This window comes from Ascaphus truei, chromosome 2 (assembly GCF_040206685.1).
Source record: "Ascaphus truei isolate aAscTru1 chromosome 2, aAscTru1.hap1, whole genome shotgun sequence".
Lineage (NCBI taxonomy): Eukaryota > Metazoa > Chordata > Amphibia > Anura > Ascaphidae > Ascaphus > Ascaphus truei.
Genome location: NC_134484.1, coordinates 291,802,172 through 291,816,698, shown reverse-complemented (window position 1 = coordinate 291,816,698; position 14,527 = coordinate 291,802,172).

Sequence of the window (14,527 nt, the reverse complement as noted above, 5' to 3'; positions counted from 1 at the left end):
GCCACCGCCACATGGTGTGAATATATTACCAAATAAGGAATTTAAGATTAACAGTTTTATAAATTGTAAAAGTCAATTTGTGATTTATCTAATAACATGTGGTTGTGGCAAGAGGTATGTGGGGAGGACGACTAGAGCCCTTAAGGTCAGGATGTTAGAGCATTTAAGGCTCATAAAATTGAGAGACACTAATCATCCAGTCTCAAAACATTTCACTGAATGTGGTCAGGGAGGAATTAATAATTTTTCCTTTTTGGGGATTGAATCAGTTATTTCTAAATCTAGAGGAGGTGATCATATCAACCTTCTGGACCGTAGGGAGGCGTATTGGATCTTCACTCTCCAAACGCGCTTCCCTATGGGCTTGAACATTGACTGGCAACTAACACATTTTTTGTAAACATTTTTGTGATAGACGTATTATGGTGTAATTAGTTGGTAATACAGATTAAATAAGACAATTGTCATTATATTGGACATTATATTCTTATCATTATAACCTTTGAACCTATGCCTTATCATGCAAATATTATGCTAATATGTAAGCTTAAATTGTTCTTTGATGTATCTTGTGGATAATACTTCATATTTTATAATGGTTGTATTTCCCTGGTTCCTATGATTTAGGTACACAATCTGTGTTATGCAGTATGTATGTGTAATATGTCTTTAAATTTACTTTTCTTGCACATTTTTTTAATCATGTCTAGAGGTTTTTATTTTTAACTTTTTTTTGTATATAACTTAGTTGCAACACAGCTAGTTTTTTAATCCACCTTGTTCATGTTTTTCCTTGATATAATAGTACCCTTTATTAAGCATTAGTTTAGTTTAATATAGCTTTATTTCGTTTAAATATGCTTGTCCAGTTAGCAGCAATGTATTTTGTTCTGCTGGAATGGTCAATAAAGCTTTGTTATTGTGTTCCTATGTTTGCCCACATCCAAAATGGCCACACTGCCTTTGGTACTTCCTTTTGCCCTTAGATCGGCACTGAGTCGCTCTGTTATGACGTCATCAGGTTCTGATTTTTGGCGCGAAATGGCCCACAGGTAAGAGGGTATATAATGGATGTTATCACATTGTGTTTTATCCTTGAAAAAGAACGCTGCGACGTTCGAAATGCATTGGATGGGTCTTTTGCCACATTAAAGTGCCCTTTTAATCATTTTTTTGTCCTGGTTTCTTCCTGCTCCGTTTGTGCTGGTGCGCTTTTTGGTCTCCCTTTTCCCTGTATTGCATTGAGTAGCTGCACAGCCTGCCTGCCTGCCCTACCAGGATGTGAGTATTTGCATATTTTTCAGGGGAACCTGCCAATGAGACTGGTGGTGAGTGGGTTGCACCACACACCACCTGTCTTCAGGAGGATAGTACCCATTATATGACACAATAGGTACTATATCAATTGTTAGTACCCTGGTACAGTGGTCTGGCTTATTATCATTTTGAGATATATCTGCATTTGAGCGCTTCAGCTATTTTCCACACCCCCAAAAGGGGCCTGTATCTCGGGGAGCAGGGGGTCCCCAGACCTAAAACCAGCGCGGTTCAGCTCCGGAGACCCTCTGCACATCTACACTGTGAATAAAACACACACATCATTAAAGAATCATTCTTTACCTTAGCGGCTATGCGCTATGGTAATGAAGCAGCATTTCTGTATTTTTAATAATATTGTACAGTGAGCAGGGGGTTCCCTGAGACAGAAATCTAAACTCAGGGGGCCCCCTGCTCCTGCACAATATTATTAAAAATACAGAAATGCTGCTTCATTACCATAGCGTATAGCCGCTAAGGTAATGAAGGGGTTAAGGCACAATAAACAATTAATACATTCAATACATATTTTTCATGTCTGTGTTAAAACTCCCTGCCTTCTCTCTAATCTATGTAAAACCCCCTCCCCCTATTCTCGCTTTTAAAACTCCCTGCCTTCTCTCTAATCTATGTAAAACCCCCTCCCCCTATTCTCGCTTTTAAAACTCCCTGCCTTCTCTCTAATCTATGTAAAAACCCCTCCCCCTATCCCCCTATTGTGTGTGTGCGTTAAGCTTCCCTGCAATCTATGTAAAAAAAACTCCCCCTATTGTGTGTGTGTGTGTTAAATCTGCCTGGCCTGTGTTTCTGAGTGCAGTGTACTGTATGTAAATGTGGGGAGGGGGATCCCGTGTAAATAACCACACCCACCCCCGCTACCCACAATAAAACAATCACACAGCATCCCCGCAATACATACATAAATAAATAAATAAATACAAATAAATACATTTGAAATAAATTTTTATTTATAGTGTAGATGTGCAGGGGGTCTCGGGAGCGGAACCGCACTGGTTTTAGGTCTGGGGACCCCCTGCTCCCCGAGATACAGGCCCCTTTATGAGGTGCCGGTATCCCACTGCGTTTAAAGGCCCCGATCACGTGACCGCGGCCTGTTAAACCAAGCAGAGCAGAGGGATACCGGCACCCCCAAAAGGGGCCTGTATCTCGGGGAGCAGGGGGTCCCCAGACCTAAAACCAGTGCGGTTCAGCTCCAGAGACCCTCTGCACATCTACACTGTGAATAAAACACACACATCATTAAAGAATAATTCTTTACCTTAGCGGCTATGCGCTATGGTAAAGAAGCAGCATTTCTGTATTTTTAATAATATTGTACAGTGAGCAGGGGGTTCCCTGAGACCGAAATCTAAACTCAGGGGGCCCCCTGCTCCTGCACAATATTATTAAAAATACAGAAATGCTGCTTCATTACCATAGCGTATAGCCGCTAAGGTAATGAAGGGGTTAAGGCATAATAAACAATTAATACATTCAATACATATTTTTCATGTCTGTGTTAAAACTCCCTGCCTTCTCTCTAATCTATGTAAAACCCCGTCCCCCTATTCTCGCTTTTAAAACTCCCTGCCTTCTCTCTAATCTATGTAAAAACCCCTCCCCCTATTCTCGCTTTTAAAACTCCCTGCCTTCTCTCTAATCTATGTAAAACCCCCTCCCCCTATTCTCGCTTTTAAAACTCCCTGCCTTCTCTCTAATCTATGTAAAAAACCCTCCCCCTATCCCCCTATTGTGTGTGTGCGTTAAGCTTCCCTGCAATCTATGTAAAAAAACCTCCCCCTATTGTGTGTGTGTGTTAAATCTGCCTGGCCTGTGTTTCTGAGTGCAGTGTACTGTATGTAAATGTGGGGAGGGGGATCCCGTGTAAATAACCACACCCACCCCCGCTACCCACAATAAAACAAATCACACAGCATCCCCGCAATACATAAATAAATAAATACAAATAAATACATTTGAAATACATTTTTATTTATAGTGTAGATGTGCAGGGGGTCTCGGGAGCTGAACCGCACTGGTTTTAGGTCTGGGGACCCCCTGCTCCCCGAGATACAGGCCCCTTTATGAGGTGCCGGTATCCCTCTGTGTTAAAAGGCCCCGATCACGTGACCGCGGCCTGTTAAACCAAGCAGAACAGAGGGATACCGGCACCCCCAAAAGGGGCCTGTATCTCGGGGAGCAGGGGGTCCCCAGACCTAAAACCAGTGCGGTTCAGCTCCGGAGACCCTCTACACATCTACACTATCAATAAAAATGTATTTTAAATGTATTTATTTATATTCATTTATTTATATATTTATTTAGATTTATTTATTAATTGTGCTGCTGCTGCAAGTCCTAAACTCACACCAAGGGCCAAACACCCCCCTCACCCCCCCTCACCCCCAATAAAAAAAATTCACGCACAGCAGCCCCACAATTAATAAATAAATCTAAATAAATAAATAAATACATGAAGAGAAATAAATATATACTGTATATATATACTGGATATATATACAGTATATATATAATAACAATCCCTATACTGTACATATACAGTACATACTGTGTATATATACTGTATACATATATATATATACAGTATATATTTATATATAGATACTGTATATATATATATATATACTGTATATAGATATATACAGTATACAGTATATATACACACACAGATGATGAACCAATATACAAATACATGTAGAATGGTTATCAAAATCATACTGTCCTACAAATAACGCTTCTCTATACAGACAATAATAATAATCCATTTAATAATCCTAACTGATTTTACAATACTGTATAAAACATAACATTCCAATCCACACAGTACATTGCATTTACATTGTATAAATGATGCATAAAATCTATGCACCATATACATTCTGCAAATGAATGTTAACAATATAATTGCAAGCTACTCTACCAGTAAATACAAACACTTCCAAACAAGTCAACTATTTTAACCAATCAAGTAAACAAAAATCAATATATACTGTAAGTACCAACCAGAAAACACAATTTAAAACCAAAGCTAACCCTTACAATACCAAGGATTACATCTATCTAATTGTAAAAAACCTTATACATTATACACAGCATTGCAATACAGTACATTCCCTGTATCTCCCTGCCTTCAGTGTAATCTGTTTAAAGCCCCCTCCCCCCTAATGTTTCTGTTAAACAGATTACACTGAAGGGAGAGAGATGTAAAGGCCTAAAACCCCCTCCCCCCTAATGTTTCTGTTAAACAGATTACACTGAAGGGAGAGAGATGTAAAGGCCTAAAGGCCTAAAGCCCCCTCCCCCCTAATGTTTCTGTTAAACAGATTACACTGAAGGGAGAGAGATGTAAAGGCCTAAAGGCCTAAAGCCCCTTATGTTTCTGTTAAACAGATTACACTGAAGGGAGAGAGATGTAAAGGCCTAAAGGCCTAAAGCCCACTCCCCCCTAATGTTTCTGTTAAACAGATTACACTGAAGGGAGAGAGATTTTACAGAAACACACATTAGGGTGGAGGGGGCTTTAAACAGATTACACTGAAGGCAGAGAGATGTTTCTGTTACCAGTAAATCCCCCTCCCTGCTGTCAGTGCAGTGTATGTAAATGTGGGGAGGGGGGGGGGGACCCAATGTGCATACTGTGAGGTCTAACCACCCTCACCCCCTACCCACATACCGTTACCCCCCCCCCCCATCCTGGCCATGGCCCCTCCGCTTCTGCAAAACAGACACAAAAATTAAAACATACAGTACAAAGTAATGTCCCCTAACCCCTTAATAACCATAGCGGTTATTAACCGCTACAGTCATGAAGGGGTTAACCCACCCTCACCCACCACTCGGGATGCCTACATACCCTCCCACACTAACCCCCCCCCCCGTGAGGCCTAACCACCCAGTCAGTACCCACAAGGGAGGCCTACCCACATACCGTTGGGGAAACACCCCACCCCCACCCCAGTACCCACAAAAAAACAGTACAATGACCCACAATAAACAGCATTATATTTATTAAATACATTACCCACCCCCTGTGCCCTCCCATAAATACAAGATTTATCCTTTTACATACAGGGTTCATAACGCAGCCCCACGCTAGTCCCCGTGGGCTGGCATGGCACCTGGACAGACCTACAGTTTACCAGCAGCATTCCACAGGTTCTGGAGGCCTGCTAGTGGATCCTGCCAGCACCATGGCCCTCAGGTGGTCTCCTTGAGTCACCGTGGGACACAATTGGGTCCCCACGGTAGGCCCAAGGATGTCTGGGAGCCCCGGGTCAAACCCACAGGTGTCTGCGGGGCCTCGGGTGGTTCCCATGGGGGTCTGGGGAACTCACGGGTGCTCACTACGGGTCTGCGGTGCCCCCACAGAAGTGGGACCACACATCATCATCCCCGCACCTACGGGTCGGAGGTGCCCCCACAGAAGTGGGACCACACATCGTCATGCCCGCAGAATACGGGTCGGAGGTGCCCCCACAAAAGTGGGACCACACATCGTCATGCCCGCATGTCTCACCCGTGGAACCACCAGCCTGCTACCCTTTAGGATACCCGAGGATTCCCCGCGGGTGGTCTCCAGAGGTCCCACGCAAAAACACGGAATCAAACCCTGAATGTAAAAAAAATAAACCAAAATAAACCTGGCCTATACATTCAATACATACACCCTCCCCCCCAACACCTACAGTACAATAATGTGCAAAATAACTATTATCCAGATATGGATAATAGATTAATTGCCCATTATTAAAAACATTAACTAGCATACAGTATACAAATAAATAAAGTACTACTGACCTCATCAATACGAAGTGTCCGTTGCCAGCAAAATCCTTGTCTTGTCCACAACATACATAGCAAATACAAAGCCAATACATTGCAATTACATTCAGATATCAATTAACCCCTTAAACACCTTATCAGATAATAACCGCAAAGGTGATTAAGGGGTTAAGCCACACAGGCCCGATACCCACCCTTCACCCATGAATTTGTACTGTGACTTCATCATGCAACTATATATATATATATACTGCATTTATATACAGAGAGACAGAGAGAGAGATATATACAGTATATATATATATATATATATATATATATATATATATATATATATATATATATCTTATACTATATTAGTGAAAGCACTGTATGCCTGCATGCATGCATGCATGCCTGCCTGCCTGGATGTCCGGTGTCCCTAGGGGCAATCTCATTGGTCCCTTGGCCCGCCCGCCCCCGCACACCTCTCATTGGCCTCACACACACACACCACCCCCTTGGCCCGCCCCCCACACCTCTCATTGGCCTGAGGCGGAGTGACGGGCCAAAGGTGTATATATATACACACACACACACACACACACACACACACACACACACACACACACACACACACACACACACACACACACACACACACACACACACACACACACACACACACCGCTCCCCGCTCCAAATCACCTCTCCCCCCTCCAAATCACCTCCCCCGCTCCAAATCACCTCTCCCCCCTCCAAATCACCTCCCCCGCTCCAAATCACCTCTCCCCGCTCCAAATCACCTCTCCCCCCTCCCCGCTCCAAATCACCTCTCCCCCTCCCCGGCGGCATCACCTCTCCCCCTCCCCAGCGGCATCACCTCTCCCCCCTCCCCGCTCCAAATCACCTCTCCCCCTCCCCGGCGGCATCACCTCTCCCCCTCCCCAGCGGCATCACCTCTCCCCCCTCCCCGCTCCAAATCACCTCTCCCCCTCCCCAGCGGCATCATCTCTCCCCCTCCCCAGCGGCGCTCAAACTGAACTCTCCCCCTCCCCAGCGGCATCACCTCTCCCCCTCCCCAGCGGCGCTCAAACTGAACTCTCCCCCTCCCCAGCGGCATCACCTCTCCCCGCTCCAAATCACCTCTCCCCGCTCCAAATCACCTCTCCCCACTCCAAATCACCTCTCCCATACCCCCGGCGGGGGAACAGGCAGCTGCCACGCGGCGCGTAAGATGGCGGACCCCCTTCCTCCCTCGCGGCGCCGAGTCAGACGGTGGCGGCGCCCGGAAGTACAGGTAGGTGTCGCTCCCTCACCTCCGGTGCCAAACGGAACTGAGAAAGGGCGCATCAACAGAGACGTGTGTGTGTGTGTGTGTGTGTGTGTGTGTGTGTGTGTGTGTCACTGTCCACTGCCCCCCCTCCTGTCCACTGCCCCCCCTCCTGTTCACTGCCCCCCCTCCTGTCCACTGCCCCCCCCTCCTGTCCACTGCCCCCCCCTCCTGTTCACTGCCCCCCCCTCCTGTTCACGCCCCCCCCTCCTGTCCACCTCCCCCCCTCTCCTGTCCACTGCCCCCCATCCTGTCCACTGCCCCCCTTCCTGTCCACTGCCCCCTCCTGTCCACCCCCCCTCCCCCTCTCCTGTCTACTGCCCCCCCTCCTGTCCACTGTCCGTCCCTCCTGTCCACTGTCCCCCCCTCCTGTCCCCCCCTCCTGTCCCCCCTTCCTGTCCCCCCCTCCTGTCCCCCCCCTCCTGCCCCCCCCTCCTGTCCCCCCCCTCCTGCCCCCCCCTCCTGTCCCCCCCCTCCTGTCCACTGTCCGTCCCTCCTGTCCACTGTCCCCCCATCCTGTCCACTGTCCGTCCCCCACCTCCTGTCCACTGTCCGTCCCCACACCCTCCTGTCCACTGTCCGTCCCCACACCCTCCTGTCCACTGTTCGTCCCTCCCCTCTGGGGAACACGGAGAAAGAGGGAGAGAGAAGGGAGCGGGAAATTTTACTCACGGGCAACGCCAGGTCTCTCTCCCCCTCGCCGCTACAACTCACCTCTCTCCCTCTCCGCCGCCGCTCCAACTGGAACAGATGGCGGCGCCCGGAAGGACCCCCTTCCTCCCTCGCGGCGCCCAGTGAGAAGATGGCGGCGCCCGGAACTACAGGTAGGTGTCGCGTGTGTCGCCCCCCCTACTTCTCCCCCCCCCCCACTTCTCCCCCCCCCCCACTTCTCCCCACCTCTCCCCCCCTACCTCTCCCCCCCCTCACCCCCCCTCCTCCCCACCACCCCCCCTCCTCCCCACCACCCCCCCTCCTCCCCACCTACCTCCCAGAGCACGCTCTCTACGGCTCAACATCCCCGAGGAGCAGGAGGAGGGCGGCAGGGACTTAATGCTGCTAGGTGAGGAAATGCAAGGGGAGGAATCCATGCCTTTGACGCCCCCCCCCTGCCTTTGACGCCCCCCCCCCTGGCCTTTGATGCCCCCCCCTGCCTTTGACGCCCCCCCCCCTGCCTTTGACGCCCCCCCCCTGCCTTTGACGCCCCCCCCCCCGCCTTTGACGCCCCCCCCCCTGCCTTTGACGCCCCCCCCCTGCCTTTGACGCGCCCCCCCCCTGCCTTTGACGCCCCCCCCCTGCCTTTGACGCCCCCCCCCTGCCTTTGACGCCCCCCCCTTGCCTTTGACGCCCCCCCCCTGCCTTTGACGCCCCCCCCCTGCCTTTGACGCCCCCCCCCCTGCCTTTGACGCCCCCCCCCTGCCTTTGACGCCCCTGCCTTTGACGCCCCCCCCCTGCCTTTGACGCCCCCCCCCTGCCTTTGACGCCCCCCCCCCTGCCTTTGACGCCCCCCCCCGCCTTTGACGCCCCCCCCTGCCTTTGACGCCCCCCCCTGCCTTTGACGCGCCCCCCCCTGCCTTTGACGCCCCCCCCCTGCCTTTGACGCCCCCCCCCTGCCTTTGACGCCCCCCCCTTGCCTTTGACGCCCCCCCCCCTGCCTTTGACGCCCCCCCCCTGCCTTTGACGCCCCCCCCCCTGCCTTTGACGCCCCCCCCCTGCCTTTGACGCCCCTGCCTTTGACGCCCCCCCCCCTGCCTTTGACGCCCCCCCTGCCTTTGACGCCTCCCCGCCTTTGACGCCTCCCCTCCCCTGACTCCCCTCCCTGGTGCTCCCCTCCCCGGCGCTCCCCTCCCCGGCGCTCCCCTCCCCGGCGCTCCACTCACATCACCTCCCACACACTGACTGACACACACAACTTACTGACACACTGACGCGCGCACACACACTGATGACACACACACACTGACTGACACACACACTGACTGACACACACACTGACTGACACACACACACCGACTGACACACACACCGACTGACACACACACCGACTGACACACACACCGACTGACGCGCGCACACTGACTGCCGCACGCGCACACACACCCCCACACACACACACTGACTGCCGCACGCGCACACACACTGACTGACTGCCGCACGCACACACTGACTGACGCGCACACAAACCCTGACTGACGCACACATGCACGCACACACTGACTGAGGCACACACTGACTGTGTGTGCGTCAGTCAGTCTGTGTGTGTTTGTGTTTCTGCCTCAGACTCACTGACGCGCGCGCAAACACACAGTGACTGACGCACACACGCTACATGAAGCTGTAAAGGAGGGAGGGAGGGAGGGAGGGGGGGGACTGGATTGATGTGAATGGGGGACAAACAGAGAGAGGGGGGAGGAGAGAGAGAGGAACGGGAACATTACATCCCGGGCAACGCCGGGTCTCTCAGCTAGTATATATATATATATATATATATACACACGTTATATACACACCCATGATAAACCAATATACAGTACAAATAAATGTAGAAGGGTTATCAAAAGCACTGTCCTACAACCAAACACTTCTCCATACATGCACACTAAATTAAAATCAATTTCCTTTAATATTCATAACTGATCTCTCAATCTAAATCAGCACTAAACCTCTGAAAAGCCATTTACTGTAAACAACTTACATTCCAATATACTGTAAATGATGCCTAAATATCTATGCACCATATACATTCTGCAAATTAATCAACCAAGTAAATAAAAATCAATTAGCAATCATTATTTACATCCCTAAACAATTCACACTCAATCACGAACAATGAAACCATTAACAGATTCACGCCTAGAGCAGAACAATTAAGCCTTTGAAAAAATATAAGTACCGACAAAAATACAACCAAGTCTGTCTATCCCTGACCTTCCTCAAACACACAATACAATATCAAGGAATACATCTATCTAATTTTAAAATACTTTAAACTCACAAAATAATTAAAAACACATCTAATCCAGCTTTTAAAACATCATCATTTCTTACCCTGAATGTATACTGTACAGTATATCTCTCTAGACATATATACTGTACATACATACATACAGTGGCAAGAAATGATATACAGTACCACAAAAAAAAACTACACATGTTAAAAAACCTTTTGAAAAAATTAACAAGTTAAATAAAATAAATTTCTTTACTGTACAGTAGTTCACTTACCATTACTTGCCCCCACCGATTCCCATTGCGCAGCTTACTCACGAACCAATCCACGATCAGGAACCCATAAAATAATAAACCAGAAAATAATAAACTTTAAACTAAAAATCCAAATCAATCCACGGGTCTTCTACTTGTAATCCATCTTCATCTGTGTTCTTCTTTCTTCTCTCTCCTTCCGGGCGGGGCAGGGCGTGGTCTTCTTTCCATCATCGGCCACGCCCTTGTCTTTTTTCTTCTCCGGAGGTCCTTCCTCCACGGCGTCTGGCTTCAAAATGAGACGACATAGGCTTTTAAAGGCCTATGACGTCACATTTTGCGTCATGGTTCCCACAGTCCTGATTGGGCCGTGAAAACCATGTGTTTTGGCCGACAAAAAAAAAAATGATGACGTCACTTAAAGGGAATGAAAGCACAGCCAATCAGAATGTCTTTGCTTCAATTGCCTTTAAGATGACGTCATGAAAAGGCACATGGCCGTGCACACATGGTACTAGAGCCAATCAGAGCGTGGGAACTTTATCCCTACTCTGATTGGCTCTGGTATACCATGTGTCAGGGGCTTGGGGGAGAAAGGATGTGACGTCAATGAAAACCTGTCACGTGGTACGGTAGCCAATCAGAGTAGGGATGGAGTTCCCACGCTCTGATTGGCTCCCGTACCATGTGTCAGGTTTTCATTGACGTCATATCCTTTCTCCCCCAAGCCCCTGACACATGGTATACCAGAGCCAATCAGAGTAGGGATAAAGTTCCCACGCTCTGATTGGCTCTAGGACCATGTGTGCACGGCAATCTGATGTCACCTTAAAGGCATTTGAAGCAAAGCCATTCTGATTGGCTGTGCTTTCAGTGCCTTTAAGATGACGTCATCATTTTAATTTTTGTCGGCCAAAACACATGGTTTTCACGGCCCAATCAGGACCGTGGGAACCATGACGCAAAATGTGATGTCATAGGCCTTTAAAAGCCTATGTCGTCTCATTTTGAAGCCAGACGCCGCGGAGGAAGGACCTCCGGAGAAGAAAAAAGACAAGGGCGTGGCCGATGATGGAAAGAAGACCACACCCTGCCCCGCCCGGAAGGAGATAGAAGAAAGAAGAATACAGATGAAGATGGATTACAAGTAGAAGACCCGTGGATTGATTTGGATTTTTAGTTTAAAGTTTATTATTTTCTGGTTTATTATTTTATGGGTTCCTGATCGTGGATTGGTTCGTGAGTAAGCTGCGCAACGGGAATCGGTGGGGGCAAGTAATGGTAAGTGAACTACTGTACAGTAAAGAAATGTATTTTATTTAACTTGTTAATTTTTTCAAAAGGTTTTTTAACATGTGTAGTTTTTTTTTTTTTGGTATATCATTTCTTGCCACTGTATGTATGTACAGTATATATGTCTAGAGAGATATACTGTACAGTATACATTCAGGGTAAGAAATGATGATGTTTTAAAAGCTGGATTAGATGTGTTTTTAATTATTTTGTGAGTTTAAAGTATTTTAAAATTAGATAGATGTATTCCTTGGTATTGTATTGTGTGTTTGAGGAAGGTCAGGGATAGATAGCCTTGGTTGTATTTTTGTCGGTACTTATATTTTTTCAAAGGCTTAATTGTTCTGCTCTAGGCGTGAATCTGTTAATGGTTTCATTGTTCGTGATTGAGTGTGAATTGTTTAGGGATGTAAATAATGATTGCTAATTGATTTTTATTTACTTGGTTGATTAATTTGCAGAATGTATATGGTGCATAGATATTTAGGCATCATTTACAGTATACTGTACTGGAATGTAAGTTGTTTACAGTAAATGGCTTTTCAGAGGTTTAGTGCTGATTTAGATTGAGAGATCAGTTATGAATATTAAAGGAAATTGATTTTAATTTAGTGTGTATGTACTGTATGGAGAAGTGTTTTGTTGTAGGACAGTGCTTTTGATAACCCTTCTACATATATTTGTACTGTATATTGGTTTATCATGGGTGTGTATATAACGTGTGTATATATATATATATATATATATATATACTGTATATATATCTCTCTTTCTCTCTGTCTCTCTGTATACAGTATATATATATACAGTATATATATATATATATAGTTGCATGATGAAGCCACAGTACAAATTCATGGGTGAAGGGTGGGTATCGGGCCAATGTGGCTTAACCCCTTAATTACCTTTGCGGTTATTATCCGATAAGGTGTTTAAGGGGTTAATTGATATCTGAATGTACTTGCAATGTATTGGCTTGGTTTTGGCTATGTATTGTGTGGGCAAGAGAAGGAAGGCGCTGACGTCGGACACTTCGTATTGATGAGGTCAGTAGTACTTTATTTATTTGAATATGCTAGTTAATGTTTTTAATAATGGGCAATTAATCTATTATCCATATCTGGATAATAGTTATTTTGCACATTATTGTACTGTAGGTGTTGGGGGGAGGGTGTATTTATTGAATGTATAGGCCAGGTTTATTTTGGTTTATTTTTTTTACATTCAGGGTTTGATTCCGTGTTTTTGCGTGGGACCTCTGGAGACCACCCGCGGGGAATCCTCGGGTATCCTAAAGGGTAGCAGGCTGGTGGTTCCATGGGTGACACATGCGGGCATGACGATGTGTGGTCCCACTTCTGTGGGGGCACCTCTGACCCGTAGGTGCAGGGATGATGATGTGTGGTCCCACTTCTGTGGGGGCACCGCGGACCCGTAGTGAGCACCCGTGAGTTCCCCAGACCCCCATGGGAACCACCCGAGGCCCCGCAGACACCTGTGGGTTTGACCCAGGGCTCCCAGACATCCTTGGGCCTACCGTGGGGACCCAATTGTGTCCCGCGGTGACCCAAGGAGACCACCTGAGGGCCATGGTGCTGGCAGGATCCACCAGCAGGCCTCCAGAACCTGTGGAATGCTGCTGGTAAACTGTAGGTCTGTCCAGGTGCCCTGCCAGCCCACCGGGGACTAGCGTGGGGCTGCGTTATGGACCCTGAATGTAAAAGAATAAATCTTGTATTTATAGGGGGGCACAGGGGGTGGGTAATGTATTTAATAAATAGAATGCTGTTTATTGTGGGGCTGTGCATTGTTTTGATTGTGGGGACTGGAGGTGGGGGGTGGGGGGGGGGTTCCCCAACGGTATGTGGGTAGGCCTCCCTTGTGGGTAGTTAGTGGGTGAGGGTTGAGGGTGGTAAGGCCTCACGGGGTGGGGGGTTAGAGTGGGAGGGTATGTACAGTAGGCGTCCCATGTGGTGGGTGAGGGTGGGTTAACCCCTTCATGACTGTAGCGGTTAATAACCGCTATGGTGATTAAGGGGTTAGGGGACATTACTTTGAAAGTGTTCATTTTTTTCTCTGTTTTACTGTACAGCAGTAGCAGCGGAAGTTGCCATGGTTAGTGGGTAGTGTATTGAATGTATTTGTTGGTTATTATGCCTCAACCCCTTCATTACCTTAGCGGCTATGTGCTATGGTAATGAAGCAGCATTTCTGAACTTTTAATAATATTGTGCAGGAGCAGGGGGTCCCCTGAGTTTAGATTTCTGTCTCAGGGAACCCCCTGCTCACTGTACAATATTATTAAAAATACAGAAATGCTGCTTCTTTACCATAGCGCATAGCCGCTAAGGTAAAGAATGATTCTTTAATGATGTGTGTGTTTTATTCACAGTGTAGATGTGCAGAGGGTCTCCGGAGCTGAACCGCACTGGTTTTAGGTCTGGGGACCCCCTGCTCCCCGAGATACAGGCCTCTTTAGGGGGTGCCGGTATCCCTCTGCTCTGCTTGGTTTAACAGGCCGCGGTCACGTGATCGGGGCCTTTTAACGCAGAGGGATACCGGCACCTCATAAAGGGGTCTGTATCTCGGGGGGCAGGAGGT